Source organism: Alligator sinensis, unplaced genomic scaffold, assembly GCF_000455745.1.
Source record: "Alligator sinensis unplaced genomic scaffold, ASM45574v1 scaffold34_1, whole genome shotgun sequence".
Taxonomy (NCBI): Eukaryota; Metazoa; Chordata; order Crocodylia; family Alligatoridae; genus Alligator; species Alligator sinensis.
The window spans coordinates 1,335,038-1,357,494 of record NW_005842151.1 but is presented as its reverse complement, the minus strand read 5'-3'; the positions used below and the strand labels follow the sequence as shown (position 1 = coordinate 1,357,494).

The following is a 22,457-nucleotide window of genomic DNA, read 5'->3' as shown; positions in this document are numbered from 1 at the left end:
CTGGCAACCTGCTCCTGGGAACATGGTTTTTCCACTGTGCCAGGGCCTCCCTGTGCTCCTTTCTCCTCTGGAGGGGTCCCTGCTGGTGACTCTTCTGGCCCCTCAGTGGTGCTGTAGATGTGGGGTTGTTGAGAGCCCTGTACTTGGCAAGGAAGTGGAACAGCTTCTCATAAAAGGGCATGGTCAGCACTCACTGATATTGAATCCTCATCATCTCCATCTTGGTGTGGCACAGTGCCGTGTCCCTGTTGTGGCCCCATGCCTGCATCTGATGGGTGATGCATGTGAATACATCCCTGTTTCACTTCCCATTCTGGAGCTGGCATTGGATTTATTCCTTACCCTAGGTGGCAATGAGATTTCTTATCTTCCTATACTCCCAATTATGCACCCGGGTTTGGCTGGTGGCAGATGATGGGGTGGGTTTGTTCATGGTTCATGGCAGTGTCCTTGGGGTCTCAGCCTCTGTTGATGGGTGATGGTCTGGCTGTGATGGAGTGGATGGAAGGCTGAAAGTGTGGATAGGAGGAAGAAGAGAAAGTAAAAAGGTGCAGGTCCTGGCGTGTGCCTCTCCCTCTCACTTCAGGTGGGTGTGGCCCCTGCTCCAGAGTGACTGGGGCTCCACTGGTCAGGCCACCCCCACAGCCTTGACCTTTCTAGGGGCTTACAGTAGGCCCCACATGATTCTGCGAATACCCTTTACCCCCTAGCTGTTGACCAAAAAAAGCCTTGCAGCACTCCAGGTGCTTGTGGGCCAGATATCTGCCAGCAGTGCCTGCAGCATGGAGGCCACAGGTTGCCTCTCTGCAGGCCCAGTCCTAATCTTCTGGCCCCTGCCACCCTAACCCAGCAGAGGTGAGCCACCTGGACCAGTTCTAGTAGGGGAAGGGGGGAGGGGCCATGTTGGGGTCTGGCTGACAAGGTGCCTAGTCCTGGGGCTGCCTGGGAGGGTGTGCTGGTGCGAGGGCTGGAATCCATAGGGCTGTGCCTCTGTGTGTGTGTGTGTGTGTGTGTGTGGTGGAGGGGAGGTTCTCTCAGACTCTGCATCAGGTCTGTAGGGTGATTTGTAACTTCGGGGGCGGGCTGGAGGGAGGCATGGACCAAGGATGTGGTTGCCCCAGTGCCAGGGCTAGTGCAGGAAAACACATTTCTCTCCCCTGCTCCAGCATGGCTGCAGCTCACAGATAGAGAGGGGGCACTGGCTAGGGCAGAGGCTGACTCTTGTCAGTTTCAACTTGTGTAGTGGGGCTAGCTCCATTCTTGGACAGAGCACATAAGCTGTGGCTGAGGCTGGAGTGCTACCCTGCAAGGGGGTGGTCAGGGTGCCACAAAGCCCCATGGGATGCTGGCAGAATGAAACCTATCTTGACTTGTGATGGGATCTGGCACAGACGTTCAATAAAGCACTGTAACCTAAAGCGCTTTAGTCTGATACCGCACCCATCCAGGGCTGACTTAGAGCAGCATCCACTATTTTAAAAGCATGCTCTGTACCATGACAGTTTTCTTGGTTCTGGCTGTAGAGGACATTTCGTGTGCTTATCATGCAATAGGTGTAACATCTGTACCTAGCCTATGTTTAACCAAAATCTTCAACATTTTCAGTGTGCCAAAATTGAAATAAAAACCAATTCTTTGTTTTTCAGATTTTTTAGTTAGTTGTTCTTCTTTCCTTTCCCCCATTTCCCTTTTTCCCATTTTGATATCAGGTAAAAACGGATGAAGCAAAATGGGAAATGCCAGAACTTAGGGGGGTTATTGTGAAAAACCCCAAGCCCTGGTTCATGCCTGAGCCAGCCCCAGTCACTGTTTAAGAAAACCTGTCTATTTTTTTAAAAGCCATCTTTCTCTAAAAATGACTATGCTTGCTTTCCTTCAAGCAACTCCTTTAGAGTCATGCCTCTGTGCAGTATTAGAGGTGGTTTAAAACATAAGTAAGGAAGTCCTAATGCAAAAATGTTTGTGGACGTGCAGGAGAAGAATTAAAAGTTGAGTCACTCTCTTAGCTACAGTAGTGCAAACAAAAATAAACCATAAATAAAGGTCAGGACATATGAGAAACTGTACAATACATCACAAATGTCTAGTCCAATGCATTAGTGAAAACAAGAGCAATTATTTTTGTGTTTTGGATTCTATTTGCACTATGCTTATAGGGGGAAACACTGATCTGTGTCTGAACCTGAAGGGAAATTCCTAAACCAATTTAAAATTAAAACCATATTTGCCATTAGGGTAGGATAGCAGTTCTCAAGCTTTTTTGATTTAAAGCATCCCTTGGAAAATGCCAGCTCTTAACTTTCACTCAGATTTTTGACTATGAAAAAAGTATTGAGCCAATCTGTCTGTTACAAAGAACTCAGAAAGACTACAGCAGGTTGCTATGGTGTGAAATTTCTGGGTTTATCTTGGGAAGCATGTAGATGTTTTCAGATCTTACTGTGCTGATGTTGTATAGCACCCTTCAAAGGCTCTCCCAACACCGCTGGGTGCTGCAGCACCTTAGTTGAGAATCACTGGCATAGGATCACTGTAACCTGTCTCCTGTAACCTGGCTCCTCAGATACATTCTTCTAAGGGGACAGTGGGAGTTGGCCAGTGTTCTCCACTCAGTACTCCCTCCCCCCTGGAACCATAGTTTTTAACGCCTGTTAATGGTTTTTCATCGGTTGTCCAGTATTCAGTTGTTACACTGTTAGTGGCCTCCAGCACCTGAGGTGGAGAGGGGAGGAGGGAGTTCAGTTCCTTGGTGTGTCTAACACCACCACTGTAGCGTAACAAAAAGGCCAACTGGAAATGTAGAATGGAATGGAGGTGACAGTCACAAAATAGGAGCCCCCAACATTATCCATGAAAGAAACTTAAAATATTGTGGGATTCTTTCCTTTAGAGCAAATAACTCTATTACCTATTTCATGATTCTTTATTTCAAAATACAAGTAAAACCAATTATAGCTGGGATTGATCTGGAACACCTTGAACTGAGGGGAGGGAAAGTAGCAAGTTAACTTCAAACCCATAACAGAATTCTGCAACTCCTTCTGCCCTGATCAAAATCACTGGTCCTATAAGCCTAAAGTTGATGATGCCTGGGCCCTCCCGGTCAACTTGCTGAGACCCCTAAAGGTCACATCTAACTTAGGTCTAGTGACACTGCAAGCTCCATAGAATGCACTTGAATGGGTTTCATTGCATTTATACCATTTGTCCACCAGGCTGTGCTGAAACATTTCAGATAGTTTTGTCTAAAAATTGTACTGAAAATTATTGTGCTCACTGCATCTATATAATATAGTACTATATGATATGGTAACATGCATGTGAAATTCATTTATACAGGTATGTGTGGATCTTTGCATATGTAAGAACATGCTTTATTTTGGTGTGCATGTAAGGATGCATATTTTATCTACATGCAATATACACATAATAACCTTTTTTGTGGGCCTGCTATATCACTTAGTATGCTATTATCAGACCACAGTCCCACTACTAAATAATCAGCTGTTTGTTGTATAGATGCTGAGGGCAAAATACCAAGAAGAAGGAAGTATTACCATATGCATCTATTCATTCGTTTATCAGGGCTAAATAGCTGAGATAATATTTTATTATGTGGTGGTCTAACTTTTAGGAATTTTTGCTTCAAAAGTGGAATAATAGGCAACAAAGTGAAATTCTTGTACAGTTCTCCCTGTACCCAAACAACATTGGTTATGATGCTCTCCTACCTTATAGACACAATTGGGAGCTGGACAAAAATTTGTCAGTAAACTCAACTATTTGTTGGGGAATGTTAGCTGAATGGAATTTCCAGTGGGATTGGAGGGGAGAAGGGACTGTAATGCTTCATTTCTCATCTTGTTTTGATAACACTAATGCTTCGTTTTGAAAAGGTTAAAATGTTTGACTTCAGCATTTTATTTCCTTTGGTTTCTTGTTTGATATATTCATATGCTATATTATAGAGTTTTAAATAATCAAAGCAATTTTTTTCAACATTGAAAAGTTTCGTTATTTCCAACTTGATGGTTTTTTCCATTTCCATTTGACAAAAAGTGTTGACTTTTTGTTCCAGGTTGGAATGCTAACTTCAGAATGAATTCCCCAAGAGCAGAAACCCTGTGTATAAACCATATCTAATAACCCATTTACAAATGATATTCTGTCCTCCAGAGTGAATAATGGGTTCTCATTATCAAGGCATCCTTAGCTCTTCCCCATCTTTTGGTCTCAAAAAAGTCTTTTTCTCACAAAACTGCAAATCAGAGTTCTCAGATGTCTGTCAAATCAATTTGGGGTTCAAAACTTCAGCTCAGCTAATGAACTTCCATTTTTCTTCCCTCTCATCACCAATTAATGAACTTGGACCTCTCCTGTTGTTCCTGTCCCAGTGAATTGTGAACTCTACTCTGTGTTATTTGCTTTTTCTCACCCCATAAAACAGTGAACTCTGAGTTACCTCCCTTTGCACAGGGCTTCTCTGGGCTGCCATTCAGGCACACAGGATGCTGTCAGCTTCCCAACCACTTTGTCATATGAGACGTATTGCTCCTTAGTCACTTAGACTATTTTCCCTCTGCTCTGACAGACATACTCTACCTATTGGCAACAAACTACCCAGACAGGCTGCCTACACCTTTCACTCAGATTCTCTTCTCCTTCCACCAGCCAATTTTTACAGCCAGAAAGAAGGGGTGCTCTCAGGGAGCTGAGTTCCTCCAAGTTCAGGAACGCTGAAGAAATGAAATGTGTGCTTTCCTGTTACAAGAGGGGAAAATTCTACATTCTTTTAATTTCCCCTGTATTTTAACTCTTGTCCAGCATCTCTAGCTTACTGGCCTGTTGGTAAGTCAACAAAATAGGAAAAAATGTCTTAAAAGCTCTCTTGTGCTGGGTTCATGGGGTAATTGTGAAGACAAAGTTTGTTTGTTTTTCCAGATGGATAGATGCTGGGTGGATTTCATCTCTGTAGGGCTGAGGTCATAGTCTGGGTCTTTATGTGGTACCAAATTAAACATTTTTAGCATGCTGATGTAATATCAAGTCTCAGGGAAAGTTACTGGTTCACACCTCTAGGTTGTAGGTGATGTCAAAGCTCAGGCCTTTACAACACCCTAGCCTCAGCAGCTCTAGTGTGCTGAAATGCTTCTGTGAAGTATTTGTCCAGGATTTTTAAGTTGTTTAATAGAAGTTGAGGCAAAGACTGTTGCATTGTGATTGCCTTAACACCACATGTTGTCTAGACTTTTATCAGGATATGGGTCTCTCTGAGTACTTTGAGCATGCCTGCATGATACATAGGCATAGGGTTTGTGAGGACTAAGACCTCAGTAGTGTCACTAGCTCATCATATTTTTGGTCTGATGGCATATATAGGAAGATGCACTGCTCTGTGAAGAGATTGGCTCAGTAGCTCAAATTTCACATATCTGTGAGGATTATGCCATTACTACATCTAGGTAGTCTCATGTCAAAAGACAAGACTCAATACATGACTCAATAATTCGACAGTGCTGAACTGATGTGAAGATCCAGACTTTAGTGAGTGTTTCTCATGTATGGGCCTGATGTCTAAGGACAGAATTTGTGGGATTACTGGTACTGCTGTTGAGGGTTGCTGAGAGGATATCTAAGTAAAATATTTTGATTACTGTTTTAGCATCTCATGCTTTCCAGGTTGCTTTCAATATAGTTCCTTGAGAAGTCTGGAATTCTTTGACTGCTCTGGAGTGAAAGGCTCTTCTGAGATCAGTAATTCAACATTTACAAAAAAGATATTTAATCAGAAAATCTAATTTGTCAAGATTGAAACTTGTTGAAGAAATGTCTTGAAATTTAGACAGGTTAGAAAGAAACAAAATATCAATGGCCTGCTGCTTAGGACAGGTGCCTGAAATATGGAAGACCTAGATTCAAGGATGACCCAAACCTAGGTCATCAATATGCATGATCATTCCCATTACTACAAAGCTGAACATTGTTTCTGGTTGTATTCAGTAACCCTTTCTTTTAGAGGTGTTTCATCTTGTATAAAGAAGTTTAACTGAGCAAGGGAGAGACTGATATCATAGCCTACTGGTTAAGGCATTTACAGGAGTTGTAGACTAAACATCCTGGTTTGAGAGAGAGTCTGACTTTATAACCCAACAGTAATGTTGCTCCTGGGGAGACTGTGAACTGGGCAAGGCAGATTCGTACCTGGGTCTTCCACACAGTACCCTAACCATCAGACTATTGGCTAGTCTCTCCTTAATTGGATTTTGTTCAGAAAAAAAAATGTGATTGATCAAGAATCCAATTCACCATGGCACAATACCATGAAATATTGGCATGGACACAAATGTTGAAACCTCAGAACTCCATACAACATGGCATTCATATTTTCATTCAGCCATAACCAACATTTCTAGCTGTCATGGTTGATTCTGAGGCCTATATTTTTTGTGAGGTTAAACATCCCAAGCATGCCAAGGTGGATGTTCAGAATCAGTTCTTTATGAAGTTACTATCAGCTTTACTTTGCTGGGCTAAAGCCAATGTAAAAGTTTATGCAAAGTTAATGATTAACATGTCTAGTTTCCTGGTCTCTTGTCTCATGTGAAATGTCACTGACTCATCTCTGTCTTGCTGTGCTGTTAGATAAAGACCTTTTGGGTTCACTGTCTAGCACTCGGTCTTAGCCCACAAGAGGCCGAGAAGTGATTATTTTTACTGGTGAGATTACTAACTCAGCATCAGTGTTTAAATTAGATCAAAACAAAGCCATCTGTAGTGGCTCTTTATGTTTTCTTGCAGGCTTCATATTATTTTCTGATGTGACATTGCTTTTAGCTTTGTGCGTAGGGACAAGAGAATAAATATATTTGTAAAGGTATTTGTGTCCCTAGATAAGGCTGTAGTCAATCAAGCAAAAGTTGTGAAGGCATTTTAACAGATTCAGAATGTGAAACGGGATGGGGTCCAGAGCTGGAAGTGTCTAGGTTTCTTGGTACAAATGGTATGGAGAAGTTGAAATGTTTACTTCCCCCCTGCTCCATCTGATCTTTAGGTAAAAATCCCATCAATGTTGCCAATTTGGTACCATTTACTGCAGTTTCACTCAGAAAAAAGGGTCAGGTGGATATATATGTAAAGGCTTTTCTCTTCTTTTGCATCCATTCTAGGTTGCTATTTTTTAAAAATTGCACCTCATATTCAGTTGCTCAGCTACAAGCTTTCACTTGCAGCTAAAAATATAAATAAATCCAGAGTTTGTTTAGTTTAATTCCTGCTGCTGCATTTTTTCATCCTAACTATCATGTTGAATTAGACATTTCTTTGCTCAAAAATCATCAAATACAAAAGGGTCCAAAGTAAATAATTGCAGTAAATCAAGTTGGATAAATTAAACGGTTATAACTTCAAAATATAAGATATATAGGAAAGGAGGGGGGGATGAATATTTTGATTAAGTTTATTTAGGTTTTTTTGGCAAGAGCTTGATCTTCAATAGACATCCAGGCTGATCCCTTCCCCCTGCAATCTGACACCTCTTGGCTTCAAGACATTACAAACAGAAATCAACTGCCATATGATGGCAACTGCTCTGAACAGCCTGAGTTTGTGCAGATGAGGCTCCTGTCAAGTGGTTTGGGAGCAAAGACCACATATGCAGGGCTGTTATAAAGCAGTATGAGTAATGCAGCACAGAAGCAAGAACAGGATATGCCTTCAGCTTCGGGAAATGGGTTAATGCAAGAAATGTATGCAGGTGTTCCCCTGCTGGATTTATATAAGGGAAATGGGTGTGCCAGATTAAACAACAAAGAGGTTGCAGCCAATTATATGTTTGTATAACATTATTTATGGAAAAACTTACATAAAAGTAGGTTGCATTAACCGTCTTTACTAGTAGGACTGTGTGGTGGGAAGAAACCTCCTCTCTATCGGCTCATTAGTATTTGTTTCATCCTGGAGGAACAAGCAGATGTCAGTAATGCCAGGGAGAAATGCAAACCTTCTTGTTACTAATTTGCTGCGTGAGACCTGAGGACTCACAGTGGAAGGAATGGGGAGGGGTAGCATTTGCATCTGAACAATGGGGGAACAAGTCTTCCTTTTGTGACTAGCCAGCTGAGGAGTCATAAAGGTATTATACATGAATACGTGTCTGAAGGGAAGGGGATACAAATAGCATTGGCCCCATTCTTTCACTTTCTCAAAGTGGGTAGAAAGGTACCCCCAAAGGGATTTCTTTGAATAAAGTAATGCTGCTCTAATCATTGTCCCTTGAGGAACCCCTGCAGTTATGCAGCCTTCCCCTCCTAGGCTGGATTCTCATGACACCGCTGCTGAAGAAGCCATACTGCCTGAGGGACAGAAGATTCAGGAGCTGCCTTTCTAATCTTATTTCTTATTCAATTGTACCATTTTTCCTTTGGCTCCTGTTGTATGTGTAATGGACTTTTGAGGCTAGCCCATTAATATTCCATTGAGGATGGAAATTTCCATTGGCAATGCATCGGGAGGGCATCGGGGGGCATGTACCCCCCTCAGATTTCTGCACTGACAGTGGGGTGTGGTGCAGGGGTCTGCAGCCTGGCCAGAGCCAGGGTCCAGCAGCAGTTGGGATAGCAGTAGCAATAAGATTTCTGCACCAGTGGTGGGGCATGGGGCTGCAGCCTGACTGGACCCAACACCCAGCAGCAGCAGAGGCAGCAGCAGTACAGAGTTGTGCCCCCCCCTCCCCCACACACACACTGGCAGCACTTATGTGTCACCTATGGAAATTTCCTCCCCTGATGGAATAATGTGTAGGTGATTTCAAGAATTAACATTTGTACAGTTTTGTGGCCTCATGGTGAGTATTTGTGACATAGAGCTTTTCCTGCATGGTGAGGAAATTTTCCCTAACACTAACGCTTTTGTAGTGTTGCTTAAAGTTGTCTATTGATGTCAGTCCTTTTTAACCTGGCTCACTGTGCATGTCTACACATAATATCAATGCAACACAATAAACTCTGGCACAGTTGTGCCAGAGTTTATTGTTCCTGGGAGCAGCATTTGCATGTGTGCCAAGGATCATAGCACATTGAGGTGTGGCGGTGCAGCCCCGGCTTGCAGGAGCCTTGGGGGTTAACCTGGCAGCCTGGAACTGCTCCCCTTAAGCTCAGCATTCTGTGGATGGGCTATCTGGGGCATGGGGGTGCTACAGTGTGGGTCTAGCTGGAGTGGGCAGCAGCCCCCTGCATTATAGCAACTACATGCCCAAGCAAGCCCCAGTCACTGTTTACACGTGCATTGCAGTGGAGTAAATAAGTCCACTGTAGGATAGTACTTGCATTTGGCAGTACTATCATATGACAGACTTAATTAATTTACTGCGGCCTAATTGGGGTTCACATGTAGACAGTGGTACTTCACTGTGGAGCTAATTAGGCAACTCATTAAAGCAGCTCCTATAGATGCACCCCCTGAGATCAATGGGGAATAGAAGACTAGGCCTTACTGTGTGAAGCAATTATCAGCAAAGCATCTTCAGTTATTTTTTTAGTGTTTAAATACTTTAGATATTTATGCTAGCAAATGACTTTTTCTTGTAGAAAGGATCCCAACAGACTTATTTTTTTTCCCATGGCATACCACTGTAAATTGAAGTTGCCAGTATGCCAGTTTGAGATTTGCTCTTGGCATACTTCAGTGCACTGAAACAATTCAGTACCTGAATTCTACTCCTTAGGAAAATTGTTTTACTGTAGTGCAGTAGATGATAGATCTGCCATGTTATTGAAATATATACTTTTAACAGTTCAGTGCATTTAACCAAAAAAAAGCCTTATATATTTTATCTGAGAAGTATGTGCATTATTAGTCTACTGGTCAGCATTTGAGAAATTTTCTGTTAATAAACTATCCTCAGAATATAGTCAGGTGGTAGGATCCCTGACACCTCTGCTATGATGGGAAAATGCTATGCTGTAATCTTTGCATATCTCAGATAACAGGCAAGGGGTTACAGAAGAGTACAGAAGCTTTTATGAAGCTAAATACTTTGTTTCTTTGTAGGAGTGTCACAACTAGTCTTGCCTCAAATTCTGTCCCTCTGAGCAGTGCAGAGAACTGTTTGTTCTGTAAGAGAGGAAGGAGGAGAAAGCAAGAGTGTTCCTAGCACTATTTTTCACTGCATTGCAAACCCATCCAATAGACTATACATGAAAAAATATATAACCCCCCCACCTGAAACATGTGATTCATCATAGACAAAGTCACTGCTGCTACCTCCAAGTGGATTTTTCCAATGATATTAGTAGGATACATGCATCTTTGTATGCGTGTGTCAGAGTTAAGCAAGGGGGAAGAAAAATAATTAAATGTGCCATTTTGTTGGTCTCAAAAGTTATTGAAACTCACAAAAATCATTGCATATTTCATCACACTTGGCAGGCCTTTCTCAGGAGAGGTCCAATACTGGGACACCAGCCATGCACTGCTGCTACTCATGACTGAGGTGCATTGACAGAGAGTGGTGTGTAGGATTTAACATGAAGCCAGCCTGCACCAAACTTTGCTCCAGCAGGGCTTAATCTCTCACATTTGTGTGTGCTGAAATTCACCAACATTTACTCCTGAATTAAAAAACTCACAAAATTATGTTACTAAAGCAAACAGGCCATGGGTTTTTTTTCCCCTATGTAAATAAAGAAGAGTCATATTTAACTGTTGTTGTTTTGAATAAGGTGACCTTGGCATTAGATGCCAATGCATTTGCTACCTCCTTAGGTGTTGATGAAATTAGCTCTTGGAGAATCAGGACCATGATTGCTGTATACAGGGTGCATCTACATATGCACTTGAATGCACATTATCCTATTTTAATGCACATTAAAGCACCACATCAACATGCTCATTTGCTAATGCATATTAAACTAGGCTAATGCACCTTTTTCTAATACCTCACAGTGGAGGTACTAGATTTAATGCACAATACCAAAGGCACATTAATGAATAATGAAGACAGTCCCACAGTGACTAAGACAGCAACAAAGGCAGCAGAGGTGTGGTGGCATGTGGGTAGGATGGTAGTCTGGGATTTGGGTAACCAAGATTTAGTTCCTTGGTCTACTACACACTTTAGGTATGACCTAGGACAGATAATTTTAAGGAAATGAAAAAACAGGGAAAGACTATTTATAAAATGGGGATAATAACCCTTCCTTATTTTAGAGGGGTATTTTGAGGATAAAAAACCAATAATGATTGTGAGGCATTCAAATTCTATAATAAGGGAATGGAGAAAAGTATTTCAAAGAGAACTAGTTGTGCAGCTGGAGTTTGTGACTAGCTCCTGGCATTCTCTCCTTTCCCCCGATGCAGGTTTCCACAAGGGTGATCTTAGTATAACCCTAAAGCTAAATGAATACTTTAGCTTGGTTTTCAAGTAGGACTATTCTTAAGACGAGGTAATGTCAGGATGCCTGAGGATATAGAAATTAAGATTAGACATCCATGCAGAGGTCAATGAAGATTCCAATATGCTTAAAATGGAAGGAGCAGAGCTACCTACAGTCCAGAACTCTGAAAGCACTGGCATGTGAAAAGTCAAATCCCATTTTGGGGCTTTTAATAAACATAGCATAAGAGGGTGTTGCCTCTTGAATGAAAAATAGCAAATGTTATATTTAAGAAAGGCAAGAAAGTGAACTGAGCAATGTCAGACCTTATTCTATAGTAGGCAGGGATTTAGAATAAAATTGAAGGGAAAAAAATTTAAAAGACATGGTGATAAGTGGAAAATGGGATGAAATGCAGCATGGGTTTATCAAAGTTGGATAGTATCAGACGTATCTGATATCTTTGTTTGATACGATGACTACATTTTTAATACAAAGGAAACAGTATGTCCAATATATCCAGATTTCAGAGAAGTATTTGATATGAAAGTATTAGTTAAAATGGGGATTAGTACAAGAATCATGTGCTGGAAAAGGAACTAACTGAGGAGGAGGCAGCAACACGTTGTGCTGAAAGGGGAACAGATGGGAGGGACGTTACAGATTAGTCCAGGGACTTGTCATATTTAACATTTTCACTGATATGTACCTACCTTTTGTGTAATGTAACTAATGGAATTTGTGGACAGCATAAAGCTTAGAAACATTGCCCATATGAAGGAAGATTGGAATACTGTGCAAGAAAATTGGATGACCTCAATGGCTGAAATATTGGAAGTAGAATGGAATTCAGAAGTACAAAGTGCAAAGTCATGACAAGTTCATTTGGGGACTAATTAGAAGATTAGTCAGTTGTACAGATATGTAAAGTGGGGACTTAACAGTTAGGAATGACAGAGGAGAAGAAAGATCTGAATGTTAATTGATCACAAGATATGAGACACCAACATAATATGGCTATGAAAAAGGCAAATGCAATCCATGACGTGTGTCAGGCAAGCCATTTCCAAAAAAGTTAGGGGTGGATTTATGCCATTGTACAAGACAATTGAAAAAATTCATTTGGGATACAATTCTGGTCATCCACATTCAGGAAAATTAAACTCAAACAGGAATGGGTTCAGAGAATGGCTATTAGAACAACCAGGGAAATGGAGAATGGATCTTATGAGAGTTTGACTTGTTTAAGCCTAGAAAAATAAAGGCTGAGAAGGATGTGATTGCTCTTTCTAAATAGCTGAGGAAGCAAACACCAGGGAGGTTGATGCTATTTAAACTAACGGACAATGTTGGCACAAGCAGATGTGTATAAGTTTCCCATGAATAAATTTAGACTGGAAATTAGAAGGAGGTTTCTAATCATCAGAGAAGCTAAATTCTGGAATAAGTAGGGGTGCACCACATGTAGCTTGATCAGGTTGCAAAATAGGTTATATCACATGGTAACCTGCAACAGCAGGGTACCAGACTAGGTGGCCCATGAGATCCTATCCAGCCCTATTTCCTCTGTTCCTAATGATAAAGATCAAAGGCTTGGAAAAATTCTTATATAAAACGAGATTGAAAAGATTGGGATTGCTTATCTCAGAATGAGGATGAATGAGTGGGGGACCCTTCTGAAAGTTTATAAAATAATGAACAGTATAGAGGACTTTAGATTGGGAATGTTTGTTGTTGCTGTCTTTCAGCACAAGAACAAAGGCACATTCAGTGAAAATAAAACATGACTAATTCAGGACTGATAAAATGAAACTGCTTTTTCCCACAATGCCTAATTAGACTGTGGACCCTGTTTCACAAAAAGTCAAGAACAAAAACTAAGCAAGATTCAAAAAAAGGATTGACTATTTCTATGGAAAACAAGAACATTCAAATTACTATTATAAATTACTGATAAGTGGGTGTGGGGGCGGGGGTTGGGGAATGGGTCATTTTAAAACCTTGGCTTCAGGTCTTAAATGAGAGACAAGACTGAGACATAATGTGGCAAGTGGGCTAATTATCATATGTCTGCATAATGCAGGGTTCTCACACATTCCTATGATACATGTGGTTTTGCCAGGCATTTAAGGCAGAATACTGGACTAGGTGGACCTTGGGTTGGCCTGATTTTGTATATCAGTTTCTTCCTTCCTATATTACTTTGTCTATTTAGAATAACATAAATTCTTGTTAATCTATGTACCTTCTTCCCTCTAGCATAGATACAGGTGACATATGTTAGGCAGAGAGTTTTTCAGTCATCGGATCTCTTTGGGCAAAACTGTGCAGAGATTTGGAATGAGATGCCATCAGTATGCTGATGACACCTAGCTCTACATTTTCTTTCTCATCTGAACCAAGCCCTGCAGTCTCCATCTTTCTCAGTGCTTGGATACAGCTGGGGTTTCTATGTGGGTAAACCAATTAAAAAAGGAATCCAGACAAGACAGAGATCATTTGTGCATGTGGGAGTGGGGCAGGAGGGAGGAGAAGAGGTGTGGGGTTAGGACACCAGTCATTGAAGGGTTCAGCCTCACCTTGTCACTCCAGTTCACAGCCTTGGAGTGGTCCTTAATCCTCTGCTGTACCTGGATCTTTAGGTGGTAGTGTTAGTTAGGAGTGCCTTTTACCAACTCCATTTGTTGAGAATGCTGCAACCCCTTCTTTCAGATGAAGATCTGACCACCATCATCCATGCCTTTGTAACTTCAAGGTTAGACTATTGCAATGCATTCTATGTGGGCTACCTTCAAAGACCATGTGGAAGCTGCAGCTGATGCAGAACACATCAGCTGGCCTTCTAATGGGGATAGGGGCATTTAACTCCAGTGCTCCAGAGTCTGCATTGGCTCCCAACAGTTTTCTGAGTGAAGTTTCTGCAAGCCCATGGGAGAAAGGGGAGAGCTAAGTGTCATAGAGTGTCCTTCAGAAGCTGCCTTTCAGATACCCTGGCCCTTTGGCCTCCTACATCCTCTGGTTCTCCATGTCCCTCTGGTTCTCCATGGTTTCAATCCTGAGAAGTTGGGGAGGGGACTGAGCATAACCCAGAACTTGAAACAGCACAGCTGATGACCTCTTCGGTAAGCACCACCCAGTCAGTATTGGGGCAAAGGCCACCCAGCCAGATGTCCCCCTCCAAAAGGGCTAAGCAGTCTCTCTGTCTCCAGTCCAGCCCGCACAGCCCTGAGCAACTGCAAAGATACTCAGCTGCTCCCTTTCTAATCTGTAGTTCCACAAATCTATTCCACTTCTCTAAGTCCCAAGCTGCCAAACTGCTTATTTCCAACTGCTTTCCTGTCGTCAAGTTTATCTCCTCTGCACACCTCTTAAGCATTTGGTTTTACCTCTGTTGATATGTCAACAAAGCCAGCAATTCAAGATTTGATGCTAAAAGTTCATTTTGTCTCTTCCTGTATGTGGACCCTTCGTTCTTTGTGCAAGGGCCAAGGAGGCAAAATCATATCACATCATATCATATCAACACCTTTAACACAGAAATATCACAACAGAACCTATAGTCTGTCACACTAGGGCTGGCTTTGATTTCTTCTACATAGTATTTCAAAAATTAAACTTTCTATAGAGTGAATTGTACTATTTCCTCTCCTGGTTCCTAGTAGGCAAAGACACAGATGCATTGAAAAAGAGGAAGACCAAGAACAGTTGTCATAAGGACTGACTATGCCAGTAGTTTGCCAATTGGTGATTCCTTTTTTGTAAGGCATCCACAGATATTTCTTTAGGGTTACTTAAAACCAATAGTATATAGGGAATTTCAATGGGGCTAGGGATCTGGCCAGATTTAGAATCCAGAGTCTAGCTATTGATTTTACCAGTGTGCCAGTATTTTATAGTTCTAATACTATTTGTTTTTGCTTTTCCATGAAATATATATGCCCTTAAAAGGCTCTGAATCTTTGCTGCCAGATTAATAGGATTTACACTGGAAAGTGGGTAAACTCAGGTTTATGGATAGACTAAAACCTGAAAGTTAATTTTCTGAGCTAAAGAGACATCAAATTGGTATGACAACTATGGTTTGCAGGAGAGAGATATTTTAGTATGATTCTCACTTCATGTATTATGGGTTGGTAGTATATAGCAACCAGGCAGATTTGTTCTAGGTTGAAAATAGTTTGTGTACAAATATGGTAAAATATTTTTCAAAATGGCTTATGAACAGCTTCCAGTATGAAGCTGTTAATTCTTTTGTTTGTCTGTTTGATTGATTAAACTACTCAAGGGGGACAGGAGACAGCTTTTAAGCTCCTTTCATTATTTGTTCATTATAAAATCATTCAGGGGGGAGGGGTTTAAATAGAAGCTAAAGGAGTAAATGAGTATATGTTCCTTTTAATCCTTATATATCTTTGCGAGAGCTATCATTTTTCTTTTTCCATAAATCATCAGTCTCCCCAGTGATATCAACAGAGTGACATACTTGTCTCTCCCCAGGTGATACAGCTGACTCTTTTCATGTATTGTTTTTCCACTAATGCCTTTTTATCCTTAAGGAGAGATATAGCTGGTACATAGCATGAGTCAGAAAAAAAATCCTGTTTACATCTTCACCGCTTTGTTCTTTCTGGGGTAATGGCCAAAGTTTACCTAGAATAGAAGTCATAAACACAGAAGTACATGTATGTTAGAAACTTATTGTATCTCATACCATCTTTGAAATATTAATATATTCCATGTTTTACATTTCCCACTTTTTCAGTTGGGAGTCTATGCGAATTTTAACTTGAGGATCAAAGGTGGGAAGGAAGTATTTTATAGCCAAAATCTTTATCCAGAGATGTATTTATATATTCACATTGGTCATTATAAAAAGCCTACAATAACTACAGTGTTAATACTTTTTAAGACTTGACCTACGATACAAAAACTAGAAATTATCTGAACAAGCTGAAGGATGTAGAGGATCAAAGAACTGATCTCTAAAAACATTTCTACCACTCATTAAATATACCTTGCTGGTGATTAGAAAGTGCAGACCATCAATCATCTGAAAAGCTATGCTTTTGTGTATGTTATATCCACTGAAATCAATTGAAAAAATTCCGAAGCTTAAAAACAGATGCTTCCAGAATCACCAACTGTCTCAGAAAATCTTGGTGCTAACACTTTAAAAAACCATGGCAACTAATGATACCATCTTGGCCAGTCAGACAGGTGGCATGGTCATGGCTATCTTAATACTCCATGACTAGTGATAAAAATTGCATTTAAACCACTATAAGTGATTGAAAACTGGTTCAAATCTGACACAATAGGTCTAGGTACAGACAGTCCAAAAGCCCAAGGCTGAATCAATTCAGTCTTTGCAGGTTAGTCTAGACTGTGTAGATTTAATTGAAATAGAAGTGAACAGACAGTTCCCTTTGATTCAGGAAATGTAGCCACATGCCTGCAATGCCTCAGGACAGAAACCAGGGGGTGCTGGAGCATGGCTCTCTGGCTGTGTGTCACTTCCTCTTCCTGCTGTCCCCAAAGTCTCTGGGATTTGCAGTCCAGAATTACAGCAGCAGGACTCTGAAGGGTTGCTCATCACTTCTTCTTTCTGCATCCAGGTGCCTTTGGGATTTGTAGTCCACAGTTACAGCCAGCAGTAAATTTGAGCAGGGGAAGAGGTATTTAACTTCCATCCCTGGCCCCAGACCCCAGCCAGGATTTACCTGGGCGAGGCAGTCATGTCCCCACCCCACCCATAGACTGGGCTGCATCCCCAGCTAGGCTTGCCTCCCCACCCCCTTGTCAACCAGCCCTCACTGCTCCAGCTAGGTAGCTGTGCAGCAGACAGCACAGCTTAGGCCAGGTCTGGAAAGCATGCTGGGGGACTGTGATTTAACTTGAACTGGAAAGGGGTCTGGGACAGAAGTTTCATAAAATGGTTTGACCCAAATAAGTTAAGTCTGATACTACATTCAGCCAGGTTTATCTTAAACCAGTTTCAACCATTTTGAAATTGGTTTATGTGCACTGAGTTTCTGTTGTGTTACAGGTTTAAACCAGTTTCTGTGTAACTTCTGTCCCTAACCTAGAGGTCCAGTGCACATAAACTGCTTTCAAAATGGCCAAAACCACTTTAAGATAAACCTGGATGGAAGTAGTATCAGACTTAACTGATTTAAGTTAAATCAGTTTATTGAACTTCTGTCCCAGATCCCCTCCAGATTCATGTTAACTCACTGTCCCCTAGCATCCCAGAATGGTTTGCAGCTCCCCTGCAAACTCCCCCCCATCCCAGGGTGGGAGGGCTAGCCTTGGCCCAAGCTGTCTGCTCCAGCCAAGGAGGGAGGTGTGCTCTAGCACCCCCTGGCTTCAGCCTGGACCACTGTAGGCACGTGTCTGCATTTCTAGAATCAAAATTGAATGTTTACTTGCTTGTCAGTTCAATCTATGCAGTTTAGACTAACCTGCAAAGATTAAATAGATTCAGCCTTGGGGTTTTCAATTGTTTGTACTTAGCCCATATGTTTGAACACTAAACTTTAACAACTATCTTGTACTCCAAGTTTATGCTGTTTTATAAGCTTAATAGATTTATTAAGCTGTTTCTTATGTTAATTCAAAAGCATCTTGTAAACACCTTGGAGATGTATATTTTTTAATTTAAGGAAAAGATTTGAACAAGATTGAAATGCTCAAACCAATGATTTTTCCAATGCTTCATGGCCCAGAAAAGTGCAGTAAGTTTAGGTGATAATTCAGATGCATTTGGAATCTAGATCGGTGCTTCTCAACATGAACGGTGCATGCCCCCAGTGGCTGGGGGGCACTGCTGTGTTGGAGGTGGCGGCAGCAGGAGCCCAGCAGTGGTAAGTGGGGGAGCTCCCGCAGACATCACCGGCACTGATGGCGGCCGGGGGGGTGGCAACAACCCACAGGCACTGCTGACAGTGTCAGTGGTGCCTTTCTGCAGGCGGTGCACCGCCACACTCAGGGGGTGCACATGCACCCATGTGCACCCCCCACGTCATCCCTCCTTCTCAAGTTGGGTACCATGGCACCCTAAGACCCTTTTAAGGGTGCAACGGTGCCAGAACTACTATTGCTACCACCACTGTCACCAGGTGAAAGTGTCCCACATGCCTTTTTTCTCAGGAGGGACATTCAGGGAGAAACAGCAGAATGGCTACAGAAGAAGGAGGCACTTCTGCCTGCATTAGGTTTTGCTCTCCTCCCTTCATTGCTCTGCTTCCTCCTAGCTGGTAATATGTAAATAGGAAACGTAAGGCTGGGAGACTCCTTGGGTGTAGGACAGCCGCATTTTCCTTCAGCAAAATCTGCATTTCCTGCTAGCCAGTCTGGGAAGGGAGTGGAGCAGGGAAGGGAAAGGAGCAGAATCTAATATAGGCAGGAGTGCTTGTTCCTGCCTCAGCCATTTCCTTGTCCAGCTCCATATGGCCCACATGGAAACAGAGGTGCACGGAGTAGTGGTGGTGATGGCCATGGCAGCAGGGGCAGCAGCAGTAGCAGCGGCCTGGAGAAAAAGTATCTAAGCTGAAATAGTATAATGTTTCTCATCCAAGATGCCACCAGGTTTAGAAAAGTTAGGGAAGAATGTCCTAGGTTTAAAAGATTGAAAGCCACTGATCTAAAGCTGTCAGAGTGTTGGTTGCCCAAAACTTGCAAAGAGCAATTTTTCCACTCTTTAGTTGGTCTAATAAAAGATACCACATTTAACCAAAAACACAATCTAAATCTATGGCATTTTTTTATTAATAGAGCCCACTAGGACATATTTATGACCATTACAAAGGGTTCACAAATAATGTCTCAAATAGAACTAGGTAGAGGACACTTAGACCCTACTCATTCCAATGGAATATTTTATTAATAGATCTTGGTTACCTGTAACTGTCACACATACATTCCAGCTTGGAGTTATTGCCATATCCAAAGATACTACAGGTATTCCTTTAACAGATGTAGGTATAAAAGACAGTGTTGAAGCATAATATTCTGTTTAGGGCTAGGGACTAATCCCAGGATGGAATTTTATACTACTTGATGAAACTGTATAGTAAATGTATGTCAGTGGGCTATTTTATTCAGTCAAACCAGTACTACAATGTAAATAGCCATTTTCCCTTCAGCACTGCCTTAAAGGAAATGGTATTTTATTAAAAACAATCAGGAACAGTCACTTAGATGCAAATACTGTTTGTTTTCCATTACACAAGTATAAATCTGGAATGACTCACTCATTCCCAAGGAGTAATTTCAGATTTATAACAGTATAAATGAGAACAGAATTAAGCCCTTAGCTAGCATGAACACATTTTCCAAAGTAAGGGAGATCCTTCAGTAAGGGTTTGGAACTCCCATTAGTAGGATTTATAGAGATAATGAACCCCTGCATGTTAGCCAACAGCTTTGTTCTTTCCAAACTGTTATGTCTAGTGATACGCATCCTGTATATATTTTCATAAAATGCCTACTTGCAATTTTAATGTATATGTGGGTGTGTGCTTTGTTTCACGTATTCTATTTCCATACATATGGGATGGTACATGCTGTTTATAACAGGGTGCTTTACCCGTGAACAATTTTTACAATGCTTAGTAAAGTTTTGTCTTCCTAAAATTGGAATTCTTAAGCAGGGCATTCTATGAAATAACTTTCCATCATCTGTTCCAACATTCTTTTTCTCTTTTGAAAATCATGGCTGATTAAAAGTCTAGTGCAACAGATGTTTGTGATCTCATGATTGATATGTTTTCTAGGCAGATGTCGAATATTAGAAGCAGACCCCTTTTGAATTTTTTACAGTGTTCAGAATCTTTATTTTGCTTTAAATATTACAGTAGGACACAACTGCTAGGCAGAGTAAATATTTATATATTTATTATAGTTAAAAGTAGATACAACTAGATTTATTCTTTTATATTAGCTATTACAAGAGGTTAATAATATTTTTCAGGCATCAGGCTTTTATAATGCTTCATGAACCAACATATAATTTATGCTTATGAAACACTGAGAAGCTTGTAGGCCAAATTTGGACCTGATGTTAGCAGGTGCAACTTCACTAACTTTGTGGATCCCAAAGCAGGTTAATAGCTTTTATCAGCTTGATATACAAATAAATCACTTTGCTAGTAAGTCATTTTATTCTGTTTTAATACTGAAACTGAAGTCCCCTTGGGAGTGAGATACTTCCACTAGCTCAGCAGCACTGTGCAACATTTAAAAACATGAAGCAAAGGTTGATGAACATGAAACTGCAGAGGGAAAACAGGTAGCACAGTGCATTTAGACAGAATGCAATTCAGAAGGACACTGGGCTTACAACCACTCTTACAAAAATCCAAAACACAAACAACTCCCTCCATACAAACAAACAAAAAACATTGCACACCATCATGAAAGGCTTTAAAAGGGCAGAAGGCATTCAGAAAGTTTGTTTTGCATGTCACCTGAAAGACAAAAACTCAAGAAACTGTTGTTTATAGTCCTTAAATAACTGTCCTTAAGTATTAAGTCTGTTTCTTTCCAAGAAGATGCACAGGTACAGGTGCTTTGTTCTTTGGTTGATTCTAGGTATTTTTGGAAGGGCCCAGAGAGAATGCCAGAGGCAAAATAGATCAATAATATGTGTGAGCAAGGGCCAGAGCATTCAAGCTGGATTTTCAGAAGGGCACAATATGTGCTCGTACGCTTAACCAGATGCTATACCAGTTATGTCCAGGGGCACAACTAACTCAGCAAGTGCATTAAACATTTAGAATATGCATTCATCAGAAGGTCACTTTTCTGATCCAAATTATACCTGCCTAGGAAGCACACTGCTAGAATACCTAAATGCACAAACACTTGTGTATCATTCTGCATCACGCTGAGCACATCACTGTGGACAATTCCTACATGGAGATCAGGAGATTGATGCCAATGACTGTCTTCTATTGAGCTGACACAGTAGAGCTAATGTAATGTTTAATAGTTTCTCTTGACCCTATTCTCTCAGGACTTTTACTAATGTGTAAAAACTCATCCTGCCTGATGTGTCTAGGCTCCTAGAAATATCAACACATATTAAGCATGGCTAATAGTGTAGCACATGCCAGCATTGTCAATTCCATACTGAAGTTCTCTCCTTCAGTAGTCACTTCCATATTTTCACTGTTGTGGTGAACCTGTGGGGTTCTGGGGCCCTGCACCCTTAGCTGCTGACAGGCAAAACTCATGACATGGGTGCTTGTGCAACTTACTGTCTCTGTCTTGGGGCAGTTGATTGTCTGTATTGATTCTTTCCTCCCCTTAGTCTGTGGTTTTGTAGGTGTTAATCATTGCTAGTTAACTCATTACATTAGCTAGCAACTGTATAAAGAGCTGGTCTCTGAGTGAATCATGATTGATTGGTAACTGATAATATAGTAGCTTAGCAGCCAGGCTTGCAGTAGTCCCCCCACCCCATACCCCAAGTCAGACACAATTGCACAAGCAGCTATGTCACAAGTTTTGCCTGCCAGCAGCTAGGAGTGCAGGGTCCCAGAACCCAGGAGCCCTGCACCTATCTCCTTGACAGCTGGTAGGCTTTGTGGCCTCAGCAGGGGCTAGCAGGCCTGCAGTTTTCACCCCGCTGCACCTTAACACACACAGTGTTACCCATGTCATGAGTTTTACTTGTCCACAGCTTGAGGTGCAGTTTTCCCCAAACCCCTGTACCTATCTCCTTGAAACCTGGCAAGCTTCATGGCCTCATCAGGGGCCACCACCCCTGCAGTTTTCACCCTCCTGTGGCATAACACGTACAAATGACATGAGTTTTGCTTTCAAGAATTTGGGGTGCAGTTCCCCCCAAGCCCCTGCACCTATCTTCTTGAAACTTGGCAGACTTCATGCTGTCAGCAGAGGCTGCCACTCCTAAATGACTCATCCAAATCAGACAAAAAACAACAACGTTATAGATATTTCATTGATTCCCCATTATACCCTACAGCCGGATCTCCGAAGCAGCTCCAAAGTTTTTCCAAAGCGGCTCGGAAACTCGGAACCGCTTTGGAAAGCCTAAAGAAACCAGCACTTTGATCAGGG

At 41.5% G+C, this 22,457-nt stretch overlaps 1 long non-coding RNA gene across 1 annotated transcript; it reads right to left on the bottom strand.

Annotated features, from left to right (window-relative positions):
• Positions 1-383: 383 nt before the first annotated feature.
• Positions 384-15,976, bottom strand: LOC112550573. The gene is made up of 4 exons (XR_003094497.1): positions 15,856-15,976; positions 13,952-14,290; positions 7,862-7,953; positions 384-509 (listed from the first exon to the last, which is right to left on the bottom strand). It is a non-coding gene; the product is annotated as an uncharacterized LOC112550573 (long non-coding RNA).
• Positions 15,977-22,457: the final 6,481 nt, after the last annotated feature.